This window comes from Tribolium castaneum, chromosome 9 (assembly GCF_031307605.1).
Source record: "Tribolium castaneum strain GA2 chromosome 9, icTriCast1.1, whole genome shotgun sequence".
Taxonomy (NCBI): domain Eukaryota; kingdom Metazoa; phylum Arthropoda; class Insecta; order Coleoptera; family Tenebrionidae; genus Tribolium; species Tribolium castaneum.
Genome location: NC_087402.1, coordinates 7,253,392 through 7,259,600, shown reverse-complemented (window position 1 = coordinate 7,259,600; position 6,209 = coordinate 7,253,392). Strand labels below are relative to the sequence as shown.

Genomic DNA, 6,209 nt, shown 5'->3' with positions numbered 1-6,209 from the left:
ATACAGCACGATGCTAACTTCTATCGACTTGTTTATAAGTTGTATAACACACTGTATAGAGAATGTTGAGGTTTTTTTGAAGGTTTTTAAAGGATTTAGTGTAATTTCTGTCAGCAGTTTATGTTTTATAAACTGGCCATTCAGAAGGAACAACGAACGGTCGAAGCTTCTTGTTTGTAGGTCGAGGTCACGAATTTGGGTTTTCCTTAGCTTTTTATTTACCCTACAGTATCTTGTCTCCTCAGCGTAAAACATTTTCAAGTTAAAAAACAAATCGAGGCAAAAAAGATGCAATAATAGACAATATACAGAGCGTATCTGTTAAAAGTATAATAATAATGTATCTCAAAAACGACAAATCTGAAGTCAGCGTTTCTTTTAATAAATAATAAATAGAAATTATTAAGTCGCTAAAAAATGTTATTGCAAATGGTTTCTTTAAGCAAATTTAAATTAAAATTTAAGTTAAGTTGTCATTTGCCATTTTCGCGAAATAAAATTTGATTACAATTGAATGTGGTCTAGAAGATTTGAGTTACAAAACAAATAAGTTTTTTTACGTATTTTTTGCATAAAAATAATCTTTAGAAGGAACCACTCCATACTAATTAATTAATTGGATATTATAGAAAAATTTACATGCATAGAGACAAAATAGGTACTCAAGAACCATTGTTGTTGAAGAAATATATACTTGATTAAAAAAATTATAATAATTATATTAATGGTGTATCAACAAATAAAAATTTTTTGTCTTTTACTGTTTATGACGAAATAGAACTTAAGAATATTATTTCAAGAAAATAGGTTTTCTAAAACCACTCAATTTATTTTAATTACTATAAAAGCATATACGAGGAAGTGCACTTCCTATTTAACGTAAAAGTCTGAAATCTTAAAGGCAATTCAATGTTTCAACATGATTTAATACAAAATTACTGATATAATTGTGTTTATTTCATCGTAGAAAACATTCTATGCCACAGTTTGAAGCAATGACAGAAAGTCCCAATAAACAACTGTTAAATTAAACAAACTCTTATTATACCATATAATCTCAAAAAAATCAGAAATCATACCAAAATCGAAGAAATTAAATGCTAAATGTTGAATAGTAAATGCTTTTGTGTCAGGATTAGTTACTTTGTAACTAACGACGCCTAAAAAAATACAAACTGTGCGTTAATAGCTCTTTAGTTAGTGTTAATAATTAGGTCTTTATTTTTTTTCTTAACAAAAATGCAAAAATTTTATCGTAAACTATGTTTAATAAATTTTCACATTTATATCAATCTGCATTCTGTTCCATATTTTTCAAAATCCTGCGAATTTGGTTAGAAATACTAGAAAAATGTTAGGAAGTAAGTTGCGTCTTTGGAGCCTAAACCTTTGAAGATAAACATATGGTCCTGGAAACTTAAAAAAAATACTCTACAACTTTCTTTCTAACATTTTTCTTGCATCTTTACTGACTTCGCAGTGCTTTGAAAAATACGAGACGGAGCAAAAATTTTTACATTTTTTTCTCAAAATTCTCATAAAAATTTAGTCGTCAGTTTTTCTCAGTGCAAAGTTCAACATTTCTGCATTTTTTCCAAGTAATTAGTGAATTGGTTAATTTTAAATTAACTTAAGACGATACGGCGCCGAGACGGTATAACATGCTATAGTATCCATAGTATTTTTTTGGATACAAAAAATCCTGCAAATTTGTATCTCGTTTGAGCTCCTAAGCTACAGTACTCCGTAAAAATTTTCTGGACACAACCAATAATACCAAATTACCAATAATAAAGCTGTCCAACTCTGTGCGTGATTGTTAGAAAATCACAAAATTGTATTGGCAGTATCACCAACTTTGGTAAGGCCGTTTTGGTAAAATTTCATCTTTTAAATTTATAATTAGTGTAGACGGTTTTGTCTTATTTTATTTGTGTATTATTATTTTAGAGATAAACCGATTTTGATTCGAAAAACAAACGCGGTATCAAGTGGTAAGTAGTATTTTAGGGACAAGTCTTCATGGCGTTAATATTTTTAGATGTTTCGAATTGTTATAATTTATTAATTATTTTATTGAAGATTGTTTACAGTGAAGAATAAAATAATTATAACTAGATTTAGTAAAAACCTATTTTATTTTTACCAATAAAATCAAATTACAAATAAAACACAAAATAAGGAGCTTATAATATTATCGTTATTATTAATTATTACCTACTATCAGTTTGTCAATAACTGCAACAACAAAGACGTAGTTACTGCCCACTCAAACGTCTGTTATATTTATATCAAAAAATCAATAAAATAACAACTATGGCTGCAATTCGTCGTGTTATCACCTACATTTCCGAACGCAGTAAGAAAAATAAATCCAAAAAGTAGTGTAGAGCGACGTCTATATTTACGATCCCTTGTCGAACATAACTGACAGTGTTCAACATAAATCTTAATTATTGCCGTCACACATTTAAAATTAAATGAAATGCATGACAAGAGTCGGTATAAGCTTTTAAAGCTAACATTATCAACAAATCGGGTACCATTTGAACTTTTAACGAATCCAATTAGGCCAGGCCTAGTGTGCGTCCCACCACGCCAACTGCGTCATAACAAAATGTAATTTGAAAAATCAGCTTAACCCGAAATATCTTTGAGATAATCCGGCAATTTTGCATAGTCAACTAGAACAGGCAAGAATGACGTCAACCGATGCAATGACGTCAGTCCGCTGAAGCTGGAAACTTTAATAGTAGAACAGGCAGCGAACCCGAATGCAGCTTATCGATTGCAACAGCGTGTAATTGCAATAAAAACGTGATAAATTCGGGTGCGAAAGAGGCGGCCGGTCGCAGGCCAGAAATTATACCGTTGAGAGATTTCTGCCTTTGACGGGTTCGCTTCTTCGCATCCAACCTTCGCCGATGCAAGTAATTAATATTAATTTGTTTGTAACTGGATATTGCACACGGAACTTCAGCACTAGCGGCCGTTGAGAGGCTTCGCAGTAATCCTGTAAAAGTATAAGGCTAGACTGCATTTTTGCGGCTTCATACAACGGAAGTCGAGGGATACTTCCCCCCGTTTTTTCCGGTTTGATTTATTTATAGACGAATTATTTTGATTTGATTGGCGTCCAGCGCTGGGAAAGTGGCCATAGTTGGGGCTGAGTCGGTTTTGGTTTTCCTCGGAGGGAAAAATGCAGGAAAAACGCCACCACTCGGTATTGAATACTGATAAGTAACTATAATTACGATATTGGCTTTACCGGCCGCTGGAGAGGGGGTAAGCGGCTATAAAGGGGATGAAACCTGATAAAAGTCTTCAGTTGTCATCACTGAGTGACAGTGTTGGAGTCGAGGGTGGCAAGTGACAATTTTTCTATTATCACAATTCCTCATTTCTTTATTTTATTTTATTATTCTTCATTTTTCATGCACGACAAGTCTGGCATTTTTGTTGTGTTATTGAGCCACGTATTTCTTCAAGTGCAAGAAGTATTTACTTATTTATTGTAATATATAGGCGGGCGGAAAAATATTGTGTCTGGGGTAATACGGATTGCGTGTCGGCTAGTTGGGGACAAGTGTGCTGTAAATATTTTATAACCATCTGTTCTTCCCTGGGATACAGACTTATAATTATTACGGAGGAATACCGTTCAACTGACCCTAATATTGATTGATATTCAAGTCCTTACATAATTTATTAAAAAATTTATAATGAACAACATCCACCCGTCTTACATGGTATAATTTTTATGGCAAAGTTTCCAACCATGTCACGAACGCAGCGTGTACTTTTCTAGTCGTAAACTTTTCGAAATTTCTAATGATAGTTGAAGACTTGGCTGAATCTCACTGCAGCTGCTGGACGCTGCACAAGATTAGATATTTTAGAACTCTTGTGCGTGTGACAGCGGCTATTGTGGGTATTCTTATTCAACAATCAACGGCTAGAGAAAACAGTATTTTCCGAAAAAATTGCCCCTTGTTAGGCAGTTGTTGTTCGTAGATCGCCGGTAGACGAGCGCTGGATTCTATATAATTACAATTCATTTTTGATGAGTCGCACACACCACGTGGAGACTTTTCATTCGCTTTGTAAATACTTGTTACATTATTTACAAGAAGTGTTACGATGTACTTTGGCTACAATCGAAAGCGATTGACTTAGACTGGACGCAATTAATAATTCTCGAAGAAGTTCCTTAAATAGATAATTATTGGGAGGTGTTAAAAGAAACAACTTAAATTTATTCAAATAATTATTAATTTATCCATTTTGCTAAAGCAAATAGTATGAGTAGGTGTTTTGTATTTTTTATTACGACCTGAAAATATAAATTCAAAAAATAAGGTACGGTACGAAGAGCGGTATGCCAAGGAATATGTTCCCACAAACAATAGGTTGAACCCTGCACCCTGTATTATACAATCTTTCAGTTCTTGTTAAAAGACTTAAAAAAGTATAAATAAACAACAATTTTGACTCATAAAAAAGCAGAGATTTTTTATGTTTTCGTATTTTTTTAATTTTTTCGAATTTTTCTTATACAGTGGAGATATTATTTTTCTGAACATTGGCATTTCTATTAAAATTTTGCAATGCAATGACATAGATTTTTTAAAACTGAACATAACATAGAATAATACAATTACTTAATAGTGTTATGTACTATATTATGTAATGTTCAGCGAAATAAACACTCAACTACATAGTACAGACGATCTAAGAACTCTAGTAATGCATTGATATGCATTTTTTAAAAGTGGACACAAAATTAATACTATAATAGTGTTATGTATGTTATGCTATGTTCAGTAAAATAAAAAATTAAAACTCACATTCTTCTGTAATATCTATGTGCTGTCAAAAAATCGAAATAAATAGTGAAAAAATTCCATCGCAGTTCTCAACTCACATTACTAAAATGAAAAACGAGTATCTATTTTTTACTTTATTAAAAGCCCTCAGGCTCCCTCAGTATATATTTTCAGCTTATGATCAAAGTTTAATACTTTGAAAAAAGTTGTACATAATTATAAGTAACACATAGGTAACACTAACAAATATCAATGTATTACAAGAGTTCTTAGATCATCTGTATTCTATGGTAAAGATTTTATTTTGCTGAATATTGGCGTTTCTGTAGAACTGTTTGCATTGACATGGGTTTTTTAAAACTAAACATAGAATAGTACAATTAATAGTGTTATGTGATGTTCAGTAAAATAAAAACCTCAGTGTATATTTTCCGTTATTTCCTTTAAATCTGACAGAAATTAACGTGATAGAAAACATATATCCCATTTCAGTTCATAGTAGAATTTTGCAACAGCTCATTTGAATTTTTTGGAGTGAATTGGAGCACAAATTGAGAGTTTCTGATGGGTTTTCTTAGCTCAAAACATAGTTTAACACAGAATTCTTTTCTTTTACAAAAACTCTCAATTTGTGCTTTATTTTTCACTCCGAAAAATTTAAATACGCTGTTGCAATTATACTATGAACTGAAATGGTATATACTAGTCTTTTCTATTTCATACAAGTTAAAAAAAATTCGGAAATTTTTGAACATAGCAGCTGTTTCAGAAATATCAAGAAACTCATTTATTATTTCGAAAAAATAAAGTTAAAGTCACCGATTGTAGAAAATTGAACTTAACAAAAACAATTTTGTTTTTTATATCTTTTGTGGAAGTCTTCTTCACTTTATGTCAAAGTTTAAATCAGAATTTAAAAAATAGGTAAAATAGCAGCGTTTTGTTTAAATTCAGCAAATATAATAACATAGAAGTTGAAATTCGCAAACCATTTAATTAATAACACATGGAGCTTTGAATTTTAAACTATACAACTACGTACTATATTTTTATTTACTGAGAAAATTATTATATTATTGTTATTTTATTATAATTATTATTATTATTAACTTAAGAAAGAACAGAGCCGTTAGGCTATTGAGCTCTAAAAAACAATTAAATTAAAAGTATGTCTCTGAATTTTTGGAGAAAAATATTCGACAAAATATTAAAAAAAGGAAAAAAAGAGAAAAATATAGATCTCCGCAATACTATGAAGTTTTAAGAAATTTGTTTCTGTATTCAATTATAGTACAACATGAAATAAATTAACCGAAAAATTTGTATTGAATATAATATGTATAGGTAGTGTAAAACGAGAACTTACCTTTTTAGTTAAATAAA

General features: G+C 30.8%; 2 non-coding genes across 2 annotated transcripts; both read left to right on the top strand.

The window, feature by feature from the left end:
* The first annotated feature begins 2,842 nt into the window (after window positions 1-2,842).
* Mir11649 (microRNA mir-11649) lies at window positions 2,843-2,903 on the top strand. Its single transcript, NR_161911.1, has one exon. It is a non-coding gene; the product is annotated as a microRNA mir-11649 (primary transcript).
* A 953-nt stretch (window positions 2,904-3,856) lies between these two features.
* Window positions 3,857-3,932, top strand: Mir210 (microRNA mir-210). Its single transcript, NR_036298.1, has one exon. It is a non-coding gene; the product is annotated as a microRNA mir-210 (primary transcript).
* The last annotated feature ends 2,277 nt before the right edge of the window (window positions 3,933-6,209 follow it).